Genomic DNA, 26,740 nt, shown 5'->3' with positions numbered 1-26,740 from the left:
ATTCTTGCCGTTTATTGTTTCCTCTGCCGTTCCCACAATTGGTATTTGGCGTAATATTTTTCCACAATCAGTGTTTGGCGTAATATTATTGCGGTCACGTCCGCCCCCGGTAGATGAGTGGTCAGCGCGACAGCCTATCAATCCAAAGGGCACCGGTTCGATTCCCGGCTGGATCGGAGATTTTCTCCGCTCAGGGACTGGGTGTTGTGTTGTCCTAATCATCATCATTTCATCCTCATCGACGCGCAAGTCGCCGAAGTGGCGTCAAATCGATAGACTTGACCCGGCGAACGGTCTACCCGACGGGAGGCCCTCGTCACACGACATTCCATTTCATTTCATTTCGGTCATTTCTGTATCCGGATCCATTATTTCTCGCCGGACCAGATGTTGCCTTTCGGTCTTCTTGAATAAGATCAATGGAGTCAAGAACAGACAAAAAATGCTCCAAGTCATTTTCTGGCACATGTATGAGTTTTTCTTTTACATGGATTGGTAAGTGCGACTTTGAGAGTCTTATCAGATCTCTTGCTGACATTGGTTCATCCCAGTAGAGGATTTTATTTATATATTTTTCGAAATATTTCCTTAAATTTCCTAGGCGTGCGGAATATGGCTCCGGGTTGTAAACTTCTTTACGCAATCGCTCTTGTATGCATGCTGACCAGTATTTAGCCAAAAATGCTTTCTCAAATTGTTCGTAGGTTGTGCAGTTGTCAGCTGCTTCAGTCGCCCACAATGCGGAATCTCCTTGTAGATATGACATCACGTATTGTATTATTTGAGCATGGCTCCATACACTGGGAAGGATGTTCCTAAATCCCTTTATAAACACGACTGGGTGGACAGATTTTTTGTCTGTGGTAAAGATCTGAAACTGGCTATTCTTTATGAGACTTTCTTCAACCACCATTGTCGAATGATACTTGTTTACTTCACCCACGTCAGTCGCCTGCTCCATCTCGCAGTCTTATCTTTTCACTTTAGTATTTAAATGATTGTCATTGTTGGGCCTGACAAATGTTCGTGCATTTCCGTGCGTTTTCGTACTCGTCGGAGTTACAGACCTTCGCACCACCGTGTCTGCATTCTGTGACAGTTCTTTCTCGAGTTCGTCCATACATCTGTTGATATTCCACTGCCATTATGGAACATTATTGTGCAGTATTCGTTTAAGGTTCTGCACTTCTTTATTCGACTCTACGTCTTTTCCTTCTACTGCTGCTTGTACCTTTTCATCAATTTTTTTTGTCAATCTCCGTATATTTTGTCTCTAAGCACGTATTAAATTCCTTTTCAGTGTTATTGGCTTGTTGAGACGGTTTTTGTTCTATGACTTGTGTCGTGTCTACTTCTAGTTTCTCAATTCGGTTGCCCAGTACACCTATGTCATCAACTATGCTGGTGTTGGCCACCTGTAGGTTATCAACCTTTTCGCTCAGTTCTTGTACGGCTTTCGGGATTGCCTCATAATTCTGCTTTAAGCTAGCAGTCTCGCTCTGCATAACTTCTAGCGAATGCATTAGTTGCAGGTCTGTCTCTTGCTGTTTCCGATCACGTTCTGCCTGCTTTTGGATAAACTCGGCTATTTCTTGTTAACGCTCAGCCTGCTTAGCGTCACGCTCAGCCTGTTGTTGGACAAACCTAACCTGAAAATTGAGCATGCGTTATAACATTGCTTGTACCGACTGCTCCCTTGACACCTCACCACTCTCTGGTTCGTGACCTGTTTGTGTGGATGGTACAGTTTCTTTACTTCCTGCTAGAGCACTGGCAGGCAGTGACACCCTTCCTAGCGCCTCTCCCCCCAGATTCTCACATTATATATATAAGTTGCTAGTGCTGCTCAGAGCTCCACCTTCTACTTCAACATCACCGCTTGCTGATTGCTGTTCCGAATCCATACTGATGTTCCCTTAGCTACGCAACTTAACCACAGTCAGGCGAAAATTAACTTAAATATTCTGTTACTCAGATTTGAAGTGCCTAATCATACACAAAAAATGGTCATTCCTCGTAAACACACCACAAACTAACACACTAAGATAACTAATTACTTTCGCTTGGTCCTGTTGTATGCCACTATTCACAACAGAACAGTGCACTGGAGCTACTCCACTACCAACAGGACAACTGCACCGTAGTCATGCCTTTCGTTGATGTATCTTGCGGTGCAGCTGCCCCCTGGTACTGTGGTAGGTACTATTTCTTAATGGTACGGTATGTGATCTTGTCGTCAGCCTCTCTCAATGTTGAGTTTTCTCATGTAAAAGATCGTTTACACAGATTACCACACAGTATGGATTGTATAACACATAGAACACATTTGAAAGTGATTAATCCTTTTACAAAAAAGTTCAATCGCAACGATTCCCAACCTATTTCTCAGTTATTTTGGTTACTGCATATTCGGGCCCCACGTTCCGGGCGACAATTTAATGCGATTCTGTTTTAATTAGTCGGGAGTTGACCGTCTGGTTTTAAACATTCTTGCTTTTTGCGTTTAATTTGAGTAGGAAACCGTTGAGACTGAACTTAACATATACATGGATGGACATGATTGTGGTCGTTATTGCGATCTTATATTTAAATCCGCAGCTGCTGCAGAGTGCTCGCTTGCGGCACAGCTCAGCACCGCCAGCGATATCCCATAAAATGCTGAAATTTCTTAAATAAAATGGGTAATGTCCGGTGCGAACTTTGCAGTAATTGTGACATACAGATAGTACTAAATAAATATATTTTAACAGAAACAATTAACATCTTTTCACACCTTTTACAATCCCAGCTACAAATGGCGTCTATCATCGATTAAGACAAATGAAGACTACTTAATAGCCTAATGCAATGTCACGGGTTCCTGTCCCATTCAGTCCGTTCAGAAGGCAAGCGATTCTATTACAATATATTGCCTATTTACATCTCTTATACAGTCTTTGTCATTTCGATTACCTATCGTTTCTTCTGTAGCGGTTTTCACTTCCTCCACCACAGATAGTATTTCACACTCTTTGAATAATCATTTATAATAGCAAAATTTATAATTATATTTTTCCTCACAAAATTAAGTATCCTTATGAAATTCAATTAACTGAAATACATAAAAATTATTTATTACAGTGAGCATTATACATCGAAATGTTCGTTTGACTTTCAGTTTGGATTCGTGTTGCCAGTGAACGTTATATCGAGTAAAATGAGTTTTGCGTTATAAGTAAACAATGAGTGACATGTTCTGCTGTGGCAGGGAAAAGAAGGGAACCAAGGGAAAGATGCCTGTATCAGAACACAAAAAGGGAATATGCTCCTTCTTAAAAGACTGACTGGAAACAGGGTGCCCACTGCCTACGTTCGTCAGCACCTTGAGTAACTTTTCACAAATATTTTGGCATGTAAACATATTCACGCTTTTTTATGCTTAGACAGCAAGAGACAGTGACCCTAAGAAAGAGACGGGAAGGTAATAAATACTGCAATACAGCAGACAGTGGTAGAAAGAGTGAAGCCGGCAGTGGCAGTGTGAGGGAAGGAGAGGGACTTAGTGGCGCAGGTACACAGGTGACAGTGATAGAACAGTGTCAGAAAAAGACTGAAGGAGGCGGTACGAGGGGAACTGGAATAAAGAGAAGCAGAAGTGGGTGAGAGCCAGTGACAACGACAGACGGAGTCGATGGCAATAACAGTGAGGAAGAGAGAGATGGAGACGGTAAGGAGAGACACTAGCAGTATGAAGGAATGAATAAGATAGCAGCAGTAAGAGAGAGCAAGGGGGAGACACTGACAGCAAGAAGAGACAGTGTAAGTAGGCTGTTTAGGTTTTTTTATTGGTAACGCCGCCGCCACGTAGCACTCTGTATGAAAATCACTGGCTGTGCCGTGTGCAGTCTGTGGCTGGTTTGCATTGTTGTCTGCCATTGTAGTGTTGGGCAGCGGCAGCTGGATGCTAACAGCGCGTAGCGTTGCGCAGTTGGAGGTGAGCTGCGAGCAGTGGTGGACGTGGGGAGAGAGATGGCGGAGTTTTGAAATTTGTAGGAATGGATGTCATAAACTGATATATATATTTTGACTATTAAGGTAAATACATTGTTTGTTCTGTATTAAAATCTTTCATTTGCTAACTATGCCTATCAGTAGTTAGTGCCTTCCATAGTTTGAATCTTTTATTTAGCTGGCAGTAGTGGCGCTCGCTGTATTGCAGTAATTTGAGTAACGAAGATTTTTGGTGAGGTAAGTGATTTGTGAAAGGTATAGGTTAATGTTAGTAAGGGCCATTCTCTTGTAGGGATTATTGAAAGTCAGACTGCGTTGCGCTAAAAATATTGTCTGTCAGTTTAAGCACATTCGTGTGTAATTGTTCAAAGGGGACGTTTCAACAGTAGCTAGAACAAAGGAGACTGTGGCTGTGAGACAGGAGGCGGTGACAGAGAGACACAAAGGGGTGATGACAGTGACTTGGGCTGAATGAATGGGTGAAGATGGGCAAGTGACAGTGAATGGATATGGGCGTCTTCCAGCGATGGACTAGTGGGTGCGAGAGAGTTCAAGTTAGGGGAACTTGTGGGAGTCAGAGGTAATATGCATCATAAAACGATGGCTTTATGTTCGCATGCCAGCATAACAACCAACAGAATTACTTATTGACAAAACTTTTTTGACAGTGATTTGAAAATTTGTAAATTAAAAGTGCGTACATAAGTTTCGAAATAAATCCAATATATCGCCCGCTACAGTAGCCGAGCTGTTCTAGGCGCTTCGGTCTGGATGTGCGTGACCGCTACGGTCGCAGGTTCGAATCCTGCTCCGGGCACGAATGCGTGTGATGTACTTAGGTTAGATTTAAGTAGTTCTAAGTTCTAGGGGACTGATGACCTCAGATGTTAAGTATCATAGTTCTCAGAGCTATTTGAACCATCCAATACATCAAAAATAACCAGGTTCCGTAGTGAAAAATAATATAACATTTTACCAGTGTTATTAAACCAATACGAAGCGCAAAATAAAATTTTTAACTTTGTTTCTACCCTATGATAAATAAATTACATGTATTGGGTAATTCTCTTCTTAGCTGTATCGACAAGATCTATATGTAGAGGAAGATGAGCCACTAATCAGTTTTGTTAAAAGGAGTAAATTGTGTAATTGCTGCTGCTATCCCCATTTTAACAGTTACTCCAGTTACAGTAGCTGTTGCCCTCACGTAATTTTATAAATTTTGCATCCGATTTTACATCGTAATTACTTGCAAACATTTATTTCCTCGCTTTGGTATCACGCACAATACCGCATTAATTATCCATCGTGTAGTACCGAGAGCTTGAGTGATACAATGAATTAAGCGAGGCTAGTTCAAGGTAGGGTGACAACGCAGTTATCAAAAACTAGACCAAACTAATATGAGATCTATACGAATAATCAATGAGAATGATAATATTGGTAAATCCATGATCGAGTACTCACAAGGAAATTAGAGAGCTGATCGGACTCACGAACTGAGAACTTATTAGTATGCTAAATAACGCCAGAGTGGCTACCCGCTTACCGTGGCTACTATTTACCAGCTCGATCAATAGCACAGTCTCGGTGATCCGACGCTTCCGGCTCCGTGGGATTGTTGTAGAGCATGTTTGTAGCGGTGGCGCGTGTAGATTGTCCACGAACACTCGCCGGACAACACAGACGTGTTTGGCAGAAAACTACACGAGGGAGTGCGCTGTCTCAGAAGAGTAGTGGAGAAGTCACGTCACGCACTGAACAAAACATCGTTAATATAAGTAAGAACCAAATCCATAAATATAAGCAAGTAAGTTTTCAAGAATGTGAGTGATAATTGAGTTACCAATTATTAAAAATCACTTTTGCGAACTTTAAATGAATGAGTGCATAGCTACACATCAATCCATTGTGTTATTATCATATTTCTCCTTCCAATCATCCAACCATCTGAATTTACTTACACATTTGAACAAATTCTCGTAATTGTTAATCCAATTTCTACCTACTTACACAACCAGCCGCAGACCGCCACCAAGCTTTATGTACCTTAGTACAAGAGGTTGTCGTTAAGTCCGAAAACTGGTTTGACGCAGCTTTCTACGCTACTCTATCCTGTGCATGCCTCTTCATCTACGAGTAACTACTGCAGCTTACATCCTTCTTAGTATTGAAATTTCGGTCTCCTTCTACGATTTTTCCCCACACCTTCCATCAGTAATAAATTGGTGACCCTTGATGTCTCAGAATGTGTCCTACAACCAATCCCTTCTTCTACGCAGATTGTGCCACAAATTTTTTTGCTCTCCAGTACCTCCTAATTAGTTACGTTATCTGCTCATCTGATCTTCAAATTTTTCTGTTGGACCACATCAAAGAAGTTTCTATTTTCTTCTTGTCTAAGATGTTTATCAGCTATGTTTCACTTCCATACATGGCATGGCTATACTCCATACAAATACTTCTAGAAATGACGTCCTGACTCTCACAACTTGATTCAATTTTTAAAAATTTCTCTTCTTCAGAAACGCTTTTCTTGCCACTGCCAGCCTGCGTTCTATATCCCCTATCCTTCGTCCATCATCAGCTATATTTTTGGTTGCAAAACAAATCTACCACTTTACACTTACGTTTCCTAATCTGACTTGCTCACCATTACCTGATTTAGTTCGACTACACTCACCGAACGGGATAGCGGAGTGATTAGCAGAATGGCCTCTCGCATTCGAGAGGCAGACGATTCAAATCTGCGTCCGGGAATCCTGATTAGATTTTCCGTGATTTATCTAAATCGCTTAATGCAAATTCCAGGATGTTTCCTTCAAAAGGACACGGAAAGACCTCGTTGTCCAATGGACGTTAAACACTAATCTCCTCCTCCTCTGTCTACATTCCATTACCCTCGTTTTGCTTTTGCTGATGTCCGAGTTACATCCTCACTGTCTGTTCTCTTCAGTATCTCTTCCAAGTCATTTGCTGTCTCTGATACAATTACAGTATCATCGACCAATCTCAAAGTTTTATTTTTTCTCCGTGAACTTTAATTTCTACTCGAAATTTTTTCATTTTTTGGTCTTTACTGCAATGTACGGGCTGAATAACATCGGTGATAGGTTACAAAACTCTGTAACTGCTTGTCAACCACTGCTTCCCTTCCGTGCTCCTCCACTCTTATAACTGCTGTCTTGATTCTGTACAAATTTTAAGTAGCATTTCGCTCCCTTTATTTTATTCCTGGTACCCTCAGAATTTCAAATCGAGTACACCAGTCAACACTGTAAAAAGCTTTCTCTAAATCTACAAATGGTATAAACGTGGATTTGCGCTTCCTGAAGCTATCTTCTAAGAAACGTTTTAGGGTTAGTATTGCCTCGAGTGTTCCTTCTTCTCTACAGAGTCCAAACTGCTCTTCCCCGCGGTCGGATTCTACAAGTTTCTGCGTTCTTCTGTATAGAATTCGTAACAGTATTTTGGAACCATAAATTATTATACTGATAGTTTCGCAATATTCACATCAGTCAGCACCTGGTTACTTTGGAATCGGAATTATTAGATTCTTCTTTAAGTCTGACGGTATTTTGCCAGTCTCGTACATCTTGCACACCAGAAGTACGAGTTTTTTCATTCCTGGATCTCCCAAGGCTATCAGTAGTTCTAAGGGAATGTCATCGGCTTCCAGGCCTTGTGTCGACTTAGATCGTTCAGTGCTCTGTCACATTCTTCCATCAGTATCATATCTGAAACTTCCTGGCAGATTAAAACTGTGTGCCCGACCGAGACTCGAACTCGGGACCTTTGCCTTTCGCGGGCAAGTGCTCTACCAACTGAGCTACCGAAGCACGACTCACACCAGGTACTCACAGCTTTACTTCTGCCAGTACCTCGTCTCCTACCTTCCAAACTTTACAGAAGCTCTCCTGCGAAACTTGCAGAACTAGCACTCCTGAAAGAAAGGATATTGCGGAGACATGGCTTAGCCACAGCCTGGGGGATGTTTCCAGAATGAGATTTTCACTCTGCAGCGGTGTGTGCGCTGATATGAAACTTCCTGGCAGATTAAAACTGTGTGCCCGACCGAGACTCGAACTCGGGACCTTTGCCTTTCGCGAGCAAGTGCTCTACCAACTGAGCTACCGAAGCACGACTCACACGTGTGTTCGCTAGCCATCAGAACCACTGGACTCACGTGTAACAACATGAACAGCGGCCACGAGAGGACAGTGCGGCCGTAACCCTTTCGGAGCATGAGGTCACTATCCATTATATACTAGCTGCCTATATGCTATATCCTGCCAGTCGCCTACAAGACTTGCCTTTCAATCAGCCATCAGAGTGGCACACGCGGTATCCTACCCTACAGCCATCCTCTTCCATGGTATGTTTTTTTCGAATTGTCCAATTACATCCGAGGTATGTGACATCGTTAGCTGCGAGATAACCGCCTTAGTACACAGAGGAACGAGTGGTCAACCACCTTGAAGAGGACTGCAGAAATTTGCTAGAAACGTCAGCAGTTTATTTGCTTTAGTGTTATCCAGTGACGCTCCCTAATATTCAGAATTATTATATTCAAAATCCACACTCTTACACTGTTATTCCGATATTGTTATTCCGCATTTTGCTTGGCTTTTGCTATGTAAAACTTTTTAGTTATAGATAGTGCCATATTAAGTTCGATGCTTGTTTGTCATCAGTTATAGGGTATTCTTACATTCAACAAATTGTGGATCACTATCCATAATTCATCGAATGCGTCGGTGTAGAACTGCTGCACCTTATTATCTTTGTAAATCTTTGTTTTGAGATATGAAGTACTTGAAATATAAACATCGTTCTCGTTTGTCCAGTCATTTAGATGACACAGTTAGAATCGCATGCAGTCCAAACGATGCAGATATAGATGAGATAGCCAAGAAAGTACCTCAAAAATGTCATTAATTAACATTTTTATTTTTGAAATGAAATTTGATTTGCTTTTGAAATGAACAGAAATTCTTCTTCAAGAACTAAGTTGCAGCTTTTCTACATAGTCTTTCGCATACAAAAAGTGTAAGAAACGAGGGTGCTCATTGGCTTTTTCATCATTTCAAAGTTTAGATTAAGGGTACTGGAGCAAAATTTATGTGGGCTTCTGAAAAATGTGACAAAATGTTTTGGTGGTACCACAGATTGAAATTGCATGAAAGTACTTTCAAATTAGATTCAGGGACAAAACACACTGATCCTTGAATCGGTTTTGATAGTGACTCAAAATGATGAAATTGCTAGCGAGTCCATTCCTTTCCTGCCCCCTTGATATTCACCTGTCAAACAACATAAATATTATAAGTCTATGCAAGACATGAGAGCCTTTATTCTGCAGGGATAAGGTGGACTGGGCTCATATAGATAGGCGTGCTGTGTTCAACATTTAGTTTATTCAAAATTATTTAGCAAGACTTTATGTTATTTTCCACAGTCGCAAACATGGCTGCAGTCATTCTGTGACATTCTGTCAATGGTGAACCCGATCGTCGGTCCATGCTACTATCAGCTCCAGTGATGTATTCCCGTAAATATGTCTCTAAAAGTCGAATAATTGTTGTCAAAACGGCACTTTCCAGCACGCGACTGCCGTGGATGCATCCCCCGTAATCTAATTGATGTCAAAGGTGCGTGCGGCAATATTGGGGGATTTTAGCAGTAAAAAATTTTTATTATTATAAAAATTTCACTCAACGAAGGAATCATTTATGCCAGGAATGGTACAAAAAATTATTCTTTACTGGTTTTTAACATACATTTTCATTTCATTGAATGTAAAAGTTTAGTAGCTTCTGAGGAGGAAGATTTTTGTAGAAACTAACATGAAGTTACATGAACACTGTTGCAGAAACAACCCAATGTGCAGAATAAAAACGACACTGAAAATATTTAGTAAATTTTTGTGATCGTGTCTCACATTGCACAATGTATTTAAACAGAATTGCATTTACTGTTAATAATCAATTAATCAGCCGCTCGCGAAGAGAACTCGATATTTCGCCATACAATTTCAGTGTCACGAGCTCGGGGTCACTGATGGCGGCAGCAATTCGAGGCAGAGAACATGTGACACGAAGCGTTCCGAATGGTGCCGACATTCAACGATCAGTACTTATGGACCGGTGACCACCATATTGTTCGATTCCCGGCGGGGTCAGGGATTTTCTCTGTCTCGTGATGACTGGATGTTGTGTGCTGTTCTTAGGTTAGTTAGGTTTAAGTAGTTCTAAGTTCTAGAGGACTGATGACTATAGGTGTTAAGTCCCATAGTGCACAGAGCCAGACCCACCTTATTGTGCCCTTACTATAGATAGTCTATTGGGGCTTATAACCAATTGTCTCTCTGACCAGATACAAGGAAACTGACAGCATTTCTTTTAACAACGAAGTACGACGTTAATCTCATAAGATTAAATACGTTTGTGTCTGTGTTTATCCGAGTCTTGTATGGTGTGGTAGTAAAGGAGCTAAGTATCAGAATAATAATCTACGTTGACGTCTCTATTAATAGCTACCGCTTCATGCGAAAAGCATTACGAGTTACTGAACAAGGTTTTTCATATCCTGAGAAAAAGTGAAATGACTTTAAAAATAAAAAGGTGAGGATTTGCAACAACCAAGCATGAATTCTTAGGCCATATTATAACAACCACAGAAATAACTAAAGATCTAACCAGCGAAGGTGAAAAAAAACTACTGATGTTTTTGTTTGGTCTACAATTTCTCTCTCAAATACTTGGACAGGCAGGTATTCAATCATCCAGAGTTGTGTAACTTAATAAAAATAGTGCGTTTGTTTGGGCGGAAATTTGTCAGATAGCTTTTGACAGGTTAAAACAAGAACTTAGAGAATAACAAATTTTGCCCCACCCAGATCTGTCTTTGCCATTTCATACGGGGACGGATTCATGTGTCTATGGTATAACAATTCGTATTTTTCAAGAAGTAGAGGGGAACAAAGAATGTCACTCTACAGCATTCACTAGGAGCACTCTGACGAAATATATGCGAAACTATACTGTGTCGGAAAGTGAATATTCTCTATGTGGACACAAGGTGGTAGTGCATATTGATCATTAGACACTGACCATTTATAGAATTTTTGGCTGATGCACGACAGACTGATGAGGTGGGCCTTGTGTATACAAATGTTTGATTACGAAATTTGTTATGTGAGTGGTGCAAACAACAGTGTAGCGGACGCTTTGTCGAGGTCATCATTTGATCTAGGTGACGTAAATAATAAGGACAGCTCCGAAGGAACATTCAAAATATGTATTTCAAAGAAGAATAGATGCAAAAGTAACCTAGAAAACTTATGAAGGAATATGTATTGTTATCAGTCTGAGGATGAATATTTACTATTATTGAAAGTAAATTGGAATCTGTGGGTGTAATGATGGCATGCTATACTTGCGAAAAAGCGGGAGTGAAGAAGCCTGGTACGTATGTTGGTCAACGAAATATATATCTGAATTGATTGACTGCTTCCATTTGGGTTATGGCCACTGAGTGTCATAAACGTATATAGATATAATAGCTGATACAGTAACTTTGGCTAATATAACTGGTAAAGTAAGTGAGACGGTGAGAACTTGTGACGGGGTAAAAAAAGTAAAAGAGACAAACTTGGATATTCATGTCCAAGAGAAGCTTACAACCTAAACATAGACAAGAAATCTTTGCCACAGATATTTACGATCCACTGCCAAGATACTCGAAAAATTTACATGCATTTTAGAGGTATTAGAAGCTTATTCGAAATTTTTGAAGCTACATACTTTATGAAAATCCACAGCTAAAGCAGTACTCACTAAATTGTAGACGATTATTTTGTGCAGACTGGAAAATCAAAATCGATGAAAGCAATATTATCTGACAGCGGTCCCCACTTTATATCTAAATCACGGCATGACGAAACGAAAGAAAAAGTTGTAGATGTTAAACATCGGAATATATCACGCTAAGTAACTCTTCAGAACGCTATGTTCGTGGACTGGGTAGGTATTTCGGCATACATTTCCGCAGTAGCCATACGGAGTGGGGAAAATCTGTGTCTGTCGTAGAAGAAATCATGCACTCCATCTCGCATGAAAGTACGGGCCGAAAGGTGGCTGTCCTATTTCCTGTGATAATTCTAAGTCTGTCATGGACTACTAATATGAGTTAATTTGTAAATTTTATCTATGTTCTTAACCGTTGTAACATCGTTTTCACGTTCGCTTTATAATTAAACACTTTCGAACTATGTTTCGAGAAGAGAGATGTTGGTCAGAATAGAGCGAGAGTGTGCCGGTAGCACCCGTGTGATTTGTAATGGTCGACAGCTGGCCTACGTTGGTGCGGAGGCAGCACAGTTTCGACCAATTTTTCTAATATTATATTTAAAGAGATATACCGGGGAGAACGTTTATAATATCGTATGAATGAGAAAAGGTAACATTTATAGGTAAAGTGGTATGTTATATTTGTAATTACGTAGTACGCTAAGTGTAACAACATTTCTTAAGGTTTAGATTTTCTGTAAGGTTATTGCAGTTAGATTATTTTGTTCTGTATTTTACTGCACCGATAAAAGCGAAAGAGAAATTTTGCGAGTTAGTTCATGTGTGAGAAGTGTTGAAAGTTCTAATGTTACTATCACTTAAAGCAACTCAGTTAAAACCTAAATTGTCGATTCAGTTGTTTCTTTGTCGGTGAGATAAGATCCCGATTTTACTTTTGCACTCTCGATTTTATTTGACTACATACTCACATTGCACGTCACGAGTTGTGTGCGGAGTAACACTTTGAATATTTATGACATCCCGTCTCATACTGAACATCGCGAGTACGGTGAATGAAGCTTACTTTTGACAATAGGGTCATTATTTTTTTTTAAAAATTGTCAGAACCGAGCTCACGGGCCAGCTACGAGTTTCATTATCATTGTAGTTCATTTTCAGTCAGGCACAGAGATTGTCAGAGTGTATTTACGAGAACATTTTCAGTGTAAATTCAGAGGTTTGATGCGAGTGAAATACTTATGGAAGTGCTCTATCGTGATTTCAAACAGATTTAACAGATGAGGACAGATGCGTTTCATTCATCGATCATTTGTTATTAATTACAGTGATAGGTCTGGTGAAGCAATTGTTCTCTAACCTTACAAACACTCGCGAAATTCAGGTCCAACACTTAATACGAATCCGTTTTGTTACAGTCAGATAGCACACGTTAATTTTGTTGAGAACGGATTTCTCTCACCGTCGCATTGTTCGATCGACCGGTCGCCCTGGATTTCACATCGAGTAACGTGAGCTCCACATATTTCCAGCTCAAATATTTTAAGTCAACATTTCTCAGTTACTCAGCTTTACATATTTTACCGTGTGGCTTCACGATTATTCGAGTATTAAAGCATTTTAAAGGACACTTTCAAGGCTTTCCTAAAGTTCAAATTATGTTAAGTGACAGACCAAGAAATATGTACTGACTCACGGATTAAAAGACAATATCAAAGAGTGGAGCCAGAAAACTCACAATAAATCCGGTGAAACACATGATACCCAAATTCATCTATTAGGGACCTTTCAAAATTGAATGCTTCCTGTCTTGCCTATCCTCAGGTCGAAGATTATATTTGTAGTGTCACCGCCAGACACCTCACTTGCTAGGTGGTAGCCTTTAAATCGGCCGCGGTCCGTTAGTATACGTCGAACCGTGTGTCGCCACTATCATGATTGCAGACCGAGCGCCGCCACACGGCAGGTCTAGAGAGAGACTTCCTAGCACTCGCCCCAGTTGTACAGCCGACTTTGTTAGTGATGGTTCACTGCCTTCTACGCTCTCATTTGCCGAGACAATAGTTACCATAGCCTTCAGCTACATTATTTGCTACGACCTAGCAAGGCGCCATTATCAGTTACTATTGATACTGTGACTCATGTATTGTCAAGAGCGACGTTCGTCATTAATGGATTAAAATTGAGTATTCCACCAGCTACGTCCGTTGTTTCTAAATTCTAATTTCCTTGTCCTCTTCCAGACCTCTCGCCAGCCTGCGTGAGCTAAATCGCGTGCCTTTCGGCCTCCTCTAGTAGCACGGAGGTGTCTCTCCTGCCAACCACAACATTGGCGACGAGAGTAAAAGTGTTCTTATCTAAATTGCTCTGATTTACTTGTGTAATGGCTTCGCCACAATCTCCAGATCTACTGTCCGAATTTTATCGCTTACAGAATCAACAGACGCAGGCCTTACTGGATGCCCTTGGACAGCTCGTCCAGGGTCAACGTGCGATGCAAAACGATGCGGCAGCAGCCGCTTCACCGCTAACGCAGCCACTTTTCGACCTTTTGATGCTGCGCTGGAAAGCTGGACGGAGTGGTCATGCCAATTTGGATTCCATCTCGCCGCCTACAGAATTCAAGGTAACGAGCGGCAGCCTTTTCTCCTTTCATCCGTCGGGGTACAAACGTACCGTGTGATAGTCAAATTATTCCCCCTACGCGACGTAGCAACTCTGTCCTACGAAGAAATTTTGTCTGCATTAGATGCATATTTCAAAGAATCAGCTAATGTAGTTGCGAAAAGGTATACCTTCTTTCGTACAAAACGTACGGCAGGTCAGACTAATCGGGAGTGGGTTGCAACTTTGCAAGGTCTTACTAGGGATTGTGCTATTGAGTGTCAATGTGAACTCCCTTTTTCAGATAATACAGTACGTGATGCAATTGCACAGAACGTTTCTGATGTTCGTATAAGGGAACAGATTTTGAAACTAGTAAATCCCTCCCTTCAACAAGTGATGGACATATTGGATCAGCAGGACACACTTGACTTTGCTCAGGAATCATTCGGAACTTCGCCAGCAGTGTGTCAGGTTAACCGGCCCGCCGGGCAAGCTGCACGGAGCAGTAAACAGCCCTCGCGCTCGGCCGCGCCGCTTGCCGCCAGGCTCTCAGCCACGTGTGTCGCGCCGGCAAGCAATTGCAGTGATCAAATCATGCCCGCGTTGTGCTACTAAACATTCGCGTGAGAATTGCCCGTCACGCCAAGCTGTTTGCTTTTATTGTAATAAAAAAGGACATGTTGAGAGTGTTTGCCAGAAAAAAATCTCAGATCGGAAGCTCAAAACCGTTCTAGGCCCTTTGCTTCGCGCCGGAATCGGAATCGAACCAAGGATACTCAGGCTCGCGAAACTTCTCCCATGGAAATTCATGTAGTTCATTCCACTCCGCCCAGTGCCACTCTCTCTAACAGTAACTGTGTTCGTTCCAAAAATAGTGTGCGTCGACATCGCCGGAACTCCCGTCAAGTCCCAAGTGATTATGTACCAGTGACAGTTCACGTTGCACGAGACAGTCGCTCTTGTCGTCAGCAGGACAATAAATTTTTTGTAGACTTGGACATTAAAGGCAAAGTGATACCATTCGAGCACGGTACCGGAGCTGCAGTTTCACTGATCAATCAAGACACTTACAAACGGCTGGGCACACCTCCGTTTCGTGCCGCAATGTTAACTAGCTATTCAGATCACGAAATCCCTGTGTTGCAGCCTTCTTGCAACATACAAAGGACAAACAAAACTTTTGTCATTTTACGTCCTTGGTTCTTCTTCTGCAGTAAACTTGTTTGGTTTCGATTTATTTCAGTTGTTTAACTTGTCTATAGTAAATCAGGTCCTATCAGTAAACAAGACTGTGCCTTCAGACAGTGTTTCCCGTCTATGTGAAGAATTTGCAGAGTTTTTTGCACCGGGCCTCGGTTGCGCTAAGAACTATAAAGCACATTTGAAACTGAAAGTAAACGCGCAACCGTAATTTTTCAGAGCGCGCAATGTTCCCCACGCATTGCGTGATGAGTGCGCAAAAACATTACACGATTTGGAATCACAAGGTGTAATTGAACGTGTGCATCACCCTTAGTAATTTTGCCAAAACCTTCCGGAAAATTGAGACTTTGTGTGGACTTCAAGGCAACAGTGAATCCACAACTAGTGATTGCAACTTTTCCCTTACCTCGCCCGGAAGATCTTTTTGACAAACTGTGCCCGGGTTAATATTTTTCGAAGTTGGACCTAGCAGATGCGAACTTGCAAATAACAGTGGACGAAGAATCCCAGCCCGTTTTGGTGGTTAACACTCATCTTGGGTTGTATCAATTCAAACGACTGCCATTCGGGTAGTGCATCCGCCCCTGCATTTTTTCAGCAATATCTACAAACTGTTTGTGCGTCGGTCCCTACTGCAGCAAATTATCTGGACGATATTGCGATCTCTGGAAAGACGGAAGAAAAACATTTGGCCAATCTCAGAACATTATTTCACGTCTTTCGACAAAATGGTCTTCTCTTGTGGGAGGACAAGTGTGTGTTTTTTGCTCGGGACTTGCCATACTTGGGACATGCACTCAATGTCCAAGGCATACATCCCAGTCCAACGCACCTCCGTGCCATACAAGAATTGCCTTCGCCGTAGAATTTGAAGCAGCTACAGAGTGTGCTGGGAAAAATTACGTTTTATAACCGCTATGTTCCGCATGCCTCTTCCATTTCAGCTCCGCTTCATCGCTTACGCCGTAAGGATGTTCCGTTCGTCTGGACGACGGAATGCGAACGCGCCTCTCGCCAGTTGAAATCGGCGTTGCTTTCCAATACTTGCCTTACGCCATTCGTTCCTCAGAAGCCGCTTTTGTATATGGTGGATGCATCGGATTTCGGGAACGGTGCTGTGCTTGCGCACAAAGATGGATCCCACGATCGCCCTATGGCCTTTGCGTCAAAATTTCTCTCGTCTGCGCAAAGAAATTATTCACAGATAGAGAAAGAAGCATTGGCTCTCGTATTTGGTGTTACAAAGTTTCATGATTTCTTGTATGGTCGTCACTTTACCATAATCACAGACCACAAACCTTTGACATCGCTTTATCATCCGACCAAGCCTATTACCTCCACGTACAGTGCAGAAATTCATTCGCTGGTCTATTTTACTCTCGCAGTACCGCTACGATATCTTGTATCGGTCCACTACTAAGCACGGAAACGTCGATGCGTTGTCCCGCTTGCCTGTTGCTCAGGATAGGGCATTCGATTCCTCTGAACTTGCTTGCATGTTCATTGATGCGGAAATAGATGACGTGGTCGAATCGTTTCCGATAGATTTTCGTAGTGTAGCTACAGCCACAGCTGCCAACCCTGTCGTTGCTCCCGTTCTGCGTTTTGTTGCTACGCAATGGCCCTTGTCAAAGTCACGGATGGAGGACCCGTTGGTTCACCGATTATTTGCTCACAAGGAGAGATTTTTTGTACGACGTGGTGTATTGCTGTTGCGTTCTGATAATGATCAGTCCATGGTCGTGGTACCACGTTCGTTACAGTCCTCTGTCTTACAGCTTCTCCACCAAGGACATTGGGGTATAGTGAAAACGAAACTACTTGCTCGTCAGCACTGTACTTGGTTCGGAATCGATGCCGCGATTACGAATATGTGCTCTTCGTGCATGCTGTGTGCCAAACAACAATCAGCACCACCGCGGAAATTCTTTGCATGGTCAAACGCCTTTTCCCCTTGGCAACGCTTACACATCGATTTTGCTGCTCCATTCTGGAATGCTCGATGTTTGGTTGTGGTAGATTCATTCAGTAATTTTCCTTTTGTTGTCCGAATGTCTTCCACGACGTCATCTGCCACCATCCAAGCGTTATCTGCTATCTTTTGCATGGAAGGTCTTCTACAGACTATTGTTTCCGACAATGGCCCACAATTCATGTCCGCAGAATTTCAATCAGTCTGCAAAGCCAATGGTATTCAACATCTGACGTCCGCGCCGTTTTCGCCACAGTCAAACAGTGCCGCTGAACGATTGGTCAGGACTTTCAAGTCACAGATGTTGAAGTTAGAAGAGTCGCATTCTCGGGAGGACGCCTTTTTGCTCTTTTTGTCCTCGTATCGCTCTCAGCCCCGAGATGGTTGCTCGCCGGCTGAGTTGTTCCACGGTCGTCATCGTCGAACCTTGATGTCTTTGTCACATCCGCCGTATCAGGTTCCTGTGCAGCGACAGACACCTGCTTTTGCTCCAGGCGACGTTGTCTACTATCGCCACTATCGAGGTTCACGGCGTTGGCTCGAAGGGCGCATTCTTCGCTGCCTCGGACGCGCTATGCATCTGGTTTTGGGGGCGTCTGGTGAGGTGCGTAGGCATCTCAATCAGCTGCGCCTCTGTCGTCGCACGGGATCTGCCGCTTGCCGTCTGCTTTAAGCGACGGTACCGTCCGGTCAGCGCCCCGGGGACCCATCTACTGGCTCGCCTCAGCCCCAGGTGTTACCGACACGCTGCCTTCCAATTTGCCCCATGGCGACGCGCCGTCGCCACCGCCGCCGCCGCCGCCTGTTCTCCCGCCGGCGCCGACCGCAGTGGACGCGTCGCTGCAACCGCCGTGCGCCTCCCTGGTTCACGCGCCGCCGATCGCTACCCGTGACCAGTTGTCCTCCGACATGGAACTCTTGCCCCGGCCCGATGAAGGTCGACCCTTCGGCCCTTCCTGTCTCTCTACGGGCGCATATTCCGCATGTTGGCGTGCACCCTGTAGCAGGTTTTCAGGCGTTTCCTAGCTCCCCGCGGTCCGAATGGCAGGGTGCGAGTGGCACAGCCTCGCCTGTTGTTAGGCTTCTCAACTCGTCGCATACGTCAACATGGGGTCCTCCCCACGGCGGGCGGAATCCTTATGCCACAACCGTACGCCGATTTGCGGGGGAGGAATGTGGTGTCACCGCCAGACACCACACTTGCTAGGTGGTAGCCTTTAAATCGGCCGCGGTCCGTTACTATACGTCGGACTCGCGTGTCGCCACTATCAGTGATTGCAGACCGAGCGCCGCCACACGGCAGGTCTAGAGAGACTTCCTAGCACTCGCCCCAGTTGTACAGCCGACTTTGCTAGCGATGGTTCACCGACTTCTACGCTCTCATTTGCCGAGACAATAGTTACCATAGCCTTCAGCTACGTTATTTGCTACGACCTAGCAAGGCGCCATTATCAGTTACTATTGATACTGTGACTCATGTAATGTCAAGAGCGACGTTCGTCATTAATGGATTAAAGTTAAGTATTCCACCAGCTACGTCCGTTGTTTCTAAATTCTAATTTCCTTGTCCTCTTCCAGACCTCTCGCCAGCCTGCGTGAGCTAAATCGCGTGCCTTTCGGCCTTCTCTAGTAACACGGTGTTGGCTCTCCTGTCAACCACAACAATATTCACATTATGAATAGTGATAACGACAGACAAATATGATTCTTGTGCATTTTTTGGCCCCAATCTATAGAATTGTGAGAAAATGTGTTGCCTTTCCCCAGTCGTTAACGTTTGAAAGCACGACACTCAGTTGCATCTGTAACCAAAGGAACCCCAAGCCGGGTGACCTACATACAAAACTATCAAAGAAAGCAGAAGGAAAGATTTACAGATGGAAATCAGTAATGTAAATAATGCCCATATGCATTCACCTCTTACGCGTTTGGTGTGAGTACCTTAGCCGACGTAATTCATGTGTTCCTCGCCCATCACCTTCTTATTCTTTATTACATGACGTTTCTGTTTTTTAGGCCATTGGACACTTGTCAAATAATAAGCACTATTTTTGTTAAAAATTGTTCTGACAAAGACTGTTTTTGTAGAACCGTCACATTTTTGAGCTGCAATAACTCAGGACGAGGGACGATTCTGCCATTTCTGATTAGAACAAATCATTAGTATCGGGGACGGCTACAAGAATATGCTGAAATAACGAAAATGAAAAAACAATTACGAGGGGTTGTTTTTGTTGTGAAGTCTTCATTTGTTTCCATGCTTTACCATTTAATTGAAAACTATTTGACTGACAAGACATATCCATTTGGAGCTGTGCTAAAGCTGTAATAACAATTTCGTCCTATTTTCGCCTGATGCCAAACTATTCTTCTGTGAAGTTAGCAGTAATACAAATAAGTAACTGTAGCAACAGTTACGACCGTTAATTTTCTTTCTCATTTACTGCATTCGTAATAAGTAGTTGCAGAAGCAGTTATGGCCATTAATTATCTTTATTGATTAACTGAATTCATACGTTTTCCGATTTTGCTGTTACTGTGATCCCATTTCATTTTTTGTTTTCATTTTACTTTAAGCGATTTTCATTTCGTTATCGTCATTACTGAAAGGGTACTGAGCTTTGGTGATTCGGGTGTAACGAAACATACATTTCACGCATTTCATTAATTCTTTGGCGTAAATACTTTTTTTGTACAACAGGGATGCTCAGGTATATGATTCCACTTTATGTGCCTAAGTAATCAGTGCCCTTTTTGAAATTCCCGACTGTCGATGACCATTTCTTGTAGTTTCCTTCACAACGTTTACCAGGAAAATTGTTTAGATGAACCCCCGTTCCCTGACAGCAGCAATTCCTGTCACAGACAAGACGTGATGTTCCTCTCCATTCCCTGTCGGCTGCAATCCTTTAATGACCACAGTTTTCATCCCGTGTCTTGTAACTGCCAACAGTATACAGTTTCTTGTAGACACGCTGGAGAATCATGGACACGCTCAAACACGACAATCCCTTCCAGAAGTGTCACATCCCCACGTCAACCTGTCTTACTGCACCGATTCCAAACAACGGTGCCGACCGCGGTGGCCGTGCGGTTCTCGGCGGTTTTCGTCTACAATCGGTTAACAGCACCGAATATTAACAGTAGCTCATTGGAGGCGGGGAATGCAGGTTACTAATCAAAACTTTGCCTCTTTCCAAACGATGCACCGACAGCCAAATGTGACAAAAAATGGCTCTGAGCACTATGGCACTTAACTGCTGAGGTCATCAGTCCCCTAGAACTTACAACCACTTAAAGCTAACTAACATAAAGACGTCACACACATCCATGCCCGAGGCAGGATTCGAACATGCGACCCTAGCGGTCGCGCAGTTCCAGACTGTAGCGCCTAGACTAGCTCGGCCACCCCGGGCGGCCAAATGAGATATTTGGCCAAAGTGTGTTGAGTGTATATAGTTCTGTGGTTCATCGGGCTGTTTGTCGCAGCTTGATTTGGACCCTCTTAAGAGGGGTAGGACGTCAAACGGGCCGACGTGGAGCAGGATAGGCATCATAGGACATTTTAATTTCCAGTGTCTATACCTTTACAAATAAGTTCGTAAAATTTTGTCAGCATCATCAGGAAGTATTCAGGATTCGCACTCTTAGCAGTGGAAGTTCAAAAACATAACAAAATATTTTTTTTGCATGTGAAAAACATCATTTTTTCACTTACTAATGGCTGCATTTGTTGCTGTGGGTACACTTTTCTTCGTAAGTTACAGAAATTCTTCGATGAATTTTGCGCAGCATACGTACTATACTTAAAGGTGCATGAAACTCTAGAATTTATTGAATTTATGAAAAAACGAATGAGCTGTTGTATTTTAAACTTCATGTTTAGAAAAAACAAAAATTTTGTAGTTAATTACCTCAATTTTTACCACAATTTTAATAGATTTGGAAAATTCTAGAGTTTCATACACCTTTAAGTATGGTTTGTATGCTGTGCAAAATTCATCGATGAATCTCTCTTATTTATGAAGAAAAGTGTACCTATAGCAACAAATGCTGCCATCAGTAAGTGAAAAAAAATGACGAAATTTCACATGTAAAAAAAAATTATTTCGTTATATTTTACAACTTACACTGCTAAGGGTGTGAATTCTGTATCCTTCCTGGTCATGCTGACAAAGTCTTATAAATTTATTTGTAAAAGTATAGACAGTGGAAACTGAAATGTCCTGTGGTGCCTCTCCTGTTCCAAGTCGGCCCATTTTACGTCCTACCCCACTTAATCAGCTGAACCCCAGTTTGAACCAGCATAAAGTTTTCAACATTTTCGGTGACCAAGATTCTCATTTCCTCATTGTTTTTGAACCAAACAGGGTGGCACAGTGGTCAGCACACAGGAATCGCATTGTGGAGTAGAACAGTTCGTCCATATTAACGTTTTCTTTGATTCCCCTAAATAGCTAAAGGCAAATACGTCGTTAGTTTCAAAAGACACGACTGATATCCTTCCCCGTCCTTCCCTAACTGGACGCATTCCTAAGATGACAACAGCTGTGTTCACATGTTGCGAAACTGTCAGGCACCCTCTGAGCATCTTGTCTTGCCCGATAAATGAACCGATCTTAATCCCACAGGTAACGTCTGGAAATATTTGGAACAGTAGATGAAACTTAACAATACGAAGTCCCGTAATTTAAATGCCATTGTTGTCTTCAGCTGTATGTGTTGATACCGGGAAAGCTAGTGCTCTTTCTCACCGAACTGAAGCCATTATCCACAATAGTGGTGGTGTTGCACGTTATTAGTGTGATTTCTCCCTGAAGTAATGAATATCTAGTGTGCATGTAGGCGGTATTCGAAATAAAAATAGTAAGGAGGAACTAGAAATATATAGAGCCCCAGTGGATGAGCAGAAGAGAATCGTGGGAAACGATGGTCATGTGTGCGTTGTCCGAACCACTCATCTGTTGCGGTTCGGACGGAATATCCGGACGCCAAGACGTTTCGGGACGCAGTGATTCATTTACCTTCCCGAAGACATACAGTTGATGAAACAGGCGATGAGCAAACCGCCCCACACGCTACGTCTGTCGCGTCCCAAGCGTGGGTTTTGCGAGGGATTGAGCGACACGGTTCGTAAACGGGAATTAGCCGGTTGACCTAATTGAGAGGGAGACTTTTGATCTGGCTAAGATGTTAAATTCCCTGGTGTGAAGGTACAAGGCTAGGATGTTGGTAGAAGTAAACTCGTATGGACGTTATAAAAGTTCTAATTTATTCATAAAGAATACAGATCACCCTAACTGCGTAGTGATTGTACCTACAGAATAGCCAAGCCCATTACAGAGACGGTGACTGACTTCCACCGTTCTGGCTGCCTGATAGAACTTTCCAGCACTTTGCTGCCCACACTAGCACCCTACGTCTCCCGCGGTCGCTGCCTAAACGCTCATCGGCGACTATCTCCAACTGTCTGCCTGCAGCCCGCCCTCAGCCCAAGTCGGCTGCTACTCACGCTGACTACCGTCGCTGCCTAAACCCGAGAGAGAGAGAGATCCCCGGAGCGGCGTGCCTCCGAGTTTTGTTAGCTCTTCCCCTTCGACCCCGCCAGCGCTTGGCATGACGTAGCGTCGAGTGCAACTTTTCCTTATTAGGGATTGTTTTAGTATTAACTTCAGTACTTTTCTTCAGAAGCTGGGTGGAGGGGTAGAGGGGCCTCTCCCTATATGGTCACGCACTGCGTCCTGAGCCCTTCATTGGCTCCTCATGACGTAGTGCGGTCCCCACCTAGGGCCCTCTTTCTTTCTCTCTCCGCTCCCAGACTTCTCCCTCTAGCCAAGAGTGTTGATACTGCAAGTAATTGTTTAGTAAGGGACCTGCCCAGAGCGCCCTGTTTATCTTAATAGCTGAGTCTGCTTCCTTGCTTATCACGCGCAGCTGCCTGGCCGCTTGGACCGCCGCCTCGGCTATTTGGCTGCGTCGTTATCTTTTGTGACCCCTCTGACACGCCTGGCGTCCCCTGTTAACTCTATCTCCCCGTATGATTTCTGGTGTATCGTCTGAGAACAACTGCATTTAGACTTGGCTTTTCTGCGGTTACAACACGTCGTCATGTGCAAGACTCTGGGAATGACGCAGCGTGTCAGCCCTCTCCATCCAGCCATTTTTTTAATCTCATTTTTATCGTTTTTGTTCGTTGTATCTGCTCGGGGCGCACGTCGCAAGACACTCGTTGCAGTTCGTCGTTGATCCACTAACTCAGTTTTTTTTTTATTACAGAGGGCAGCTAACCCTCTGACCGAACACACAGTTACCGTGTCGGCAATCCGGCTGTGTAAGCACAGTCATTCCGACCTGCAGTGATTTCTGCTCTAGTGCAATCTGGCCTCCAACGCTGCCGCCGGCGCTGCTCAGCGGTGTGTAAGCGCGCTGTCTCCCAGCAGTGTGCATGGCCTTCACTACCGCGCCTCTTGCACCCATACGAGGACGCTGTGGAGCGACACCAGGCGTTACCCAACTGACCAGGGCGCGCACCGGTATCTCTTCAGGCTTGATGATTAATAAGGAGTTCTCTTACACATAGTCCGTCTACCTTGCTCTGAACGCCTCTGAAATAACAGACAACTGTGATTCGACTGTTACATTTGGTGGCAGAATTGGGATGTCATCACAGTCGTCATGTGTAAGTAATAGTTTATGCGAACTTCATGTGCACATGGGTTCCATATGCCCCACGTCCCTTTTTAAATATTTGTCTCCTTTCTCGTGCACAAATATACGATACCTAGACTGTCGCAAATGAGACAGTTGTGTGCTGGAGAAACGTAGACGTCTGTAAAAATTTGGCACGGAAATTATAATTTCTACAATCCACCACAGATCTACGCTACTAGATCGATGACGTCCTGGAGTGCCTGAGTTGCTTGTGGAGATTTTCTCTGCCTTTCCGTTTATGCGCCGCATTCCTTCGGTTTCCATTTGTGATTCTTTTCTCGAGTCAGATAGATGAAAGCCTTGGTACAGCAAGACCAGCGGCTTAACAGTTACAGCACTGTTGCAAGGCTATCTGACGGTAATTTTATTTATCTCTTCATCATGCAACGTCTGACTCATAACAGGACAGTATGGCTCAGAGATACTGTACACATTCTCCATGACGTGATTACCATACTACTTCTCGTCCCTCAAAACACATCTGCGGTGATAGCAAAGAATCTGTCTGAGATAATTGTCAGAAACAATCCAGGGGAGTATCGGCATAAGGTAAAGGGAGTCGTTATGGGAGAACTTAGCAACTTTCAATGAATATGTACTACGTGCGTAATAGCAATTGAAATGATGTACCACAGGTTGGATCTCAAGAGTCGAGATAAAGTGGCACAGGTTGATGCTGGTAAAGTTCCTGTGTCCAATCTATGTACAGTCAAATATGTCCGTTACACTCCAGAGCTGATGAGTCACGATAAGTTCTACAGCGATAGTTTTCCAGGTGATATGATAAGTAATGCGACTATAGTAACTCTATCATGGATTCTTCTGTTAAATAGTTTACGCTTATCTCTTCAGGCTGAATTCTTGTCATTGTGCTTTAAATAGCGGATTTTACAACTTAATGGTAAAACATAATTGTTTAGCATACGTAATTAGTTAAGAGCTTTAAATAGGTAATTTTATAACATAATAGTTAGACGTAATTGGTTCTTAGCAGAAAGGTGTAGAACGCGACAAAATGACACACGTTTATGATATGTGATGAAGGTACGGAAAAAGTTAAATCGCATATTTCGTACATATCGTACATATGCACAAGTACATAACTCCGCAGTTTTATACAGGACAAACAGGAAGACTATTGTATAGAGATTGCGTCATTGTACAAAACCGCCCGGATTCCAAAAAGCATATCTTTATAAGCTTGTTAATACTGCAGCATAATACACAAGTGAATTTCGTGCGCGGTCGGTGTTTTATGAACTAACCCTGCCTAGAGACTCATTCGGACAGCGTGGATAGTGCTGCATAAAACAGTGAGTGGATTGTGTAAAACGTGGACCCACGCTCACGAAGGTGGACAAACGTAAACATTGGAATAAAACTGTGTAAACTGTCTGCGGATCTGGTGTGTGTTCACACCATAGGTGTATAGTTTTTGCAAACAGCCAGTGACGAGAAGTACACACACTATAGAGAGAAATCTTATTACCAAATGTGTCTCTGTGTTAGTCATAACTGGCTATCATCAGAGCAGCACCACTTTACGTTCGGGGACCGAGCTACTCCAGAGAGCTGTGTTAAGACTCAAAACATCTGTCAAAAGCCTTGAATGAGAAATGTGATATGACGGAGAGGAACATGATTACGGAAAATGACTACTTTTATGGCAACACGGAATGTATAAAGCAATAACACCAAGTGAAATGAAGTTTTCCAGTCGTTGTAAGTATTAAAAATTGAGCGATGGTGTTAACAGAAACAAAAGAAAGGGGAAGGGAAATGAAATGATGGGAGTTTATGTTGATGTCCGCTGTGGTGTCAGAATGGAGGCAAGAGCCAACAAGATGAGTCACAAGTAATTCACAGAAAGCCTAAGCAGAGCATCGAAAGTTGGGAATAAATAAATGAAGCAATTATGGCTATAGTGTTTTCTAGTAAGGGCGTGAGGGCACTTTAGTGGGAATGTATGCCACAACAAATGATGCTGATAGCAAAATGAAAGATGAGTTTTATTAGTAATTGACAGATGCATTGGAAAAAAACGAAGTCTCAAAATAAAACAGACCTTACGAGAGATTTTTATGGAACAACAGTTACAGAGATAGATGATGAAATCTTAGGAAGATACGGAGAGGGAAATGGCCTAAAACCAATAAATACATGCAGAGCATTGGATCTGAAAATTTTAGACCGTTTCTTTCCCAATAAAAATGGCTCTGAGCACTATGGGACTTAACTTCTGAAGTCATCAGTCCTCTAGAACTTAAAACTACTTAAACCTAACTAGCCTAAGGACATCACACACATCAATGCCCGAGGCAGGATTCGAACCTGCGACCACAGCAGTCGCGCGGTTCCGGACTGAGCGACTAGAACCGCTAGACCACCGCGGCCGGCCTCTTTCCCAATAAGAGTATAAACAAATACAAGAGGCAAAATCATTCAAGAC

Source organism: Schistocerca gregaria, chromosome 1 (assembly GCF_023897955.1).
Source record: "Schistocerca gregaria isolate iqSchGreg1 chromosome 1, iqSchGreg1.2, whole genome shotgun sequence".
Lineage (NCBI taxonomy): Eukaryota > Metazoa > Arthropoda > Insecta > Orthoptera > Acrididae > Schistocerca > Schistocerca gregaria.
The sequence above is the reverse complement of the archived record's forward strand: the minus strand, read 5'-3'. Positions refer to the sequence as shown.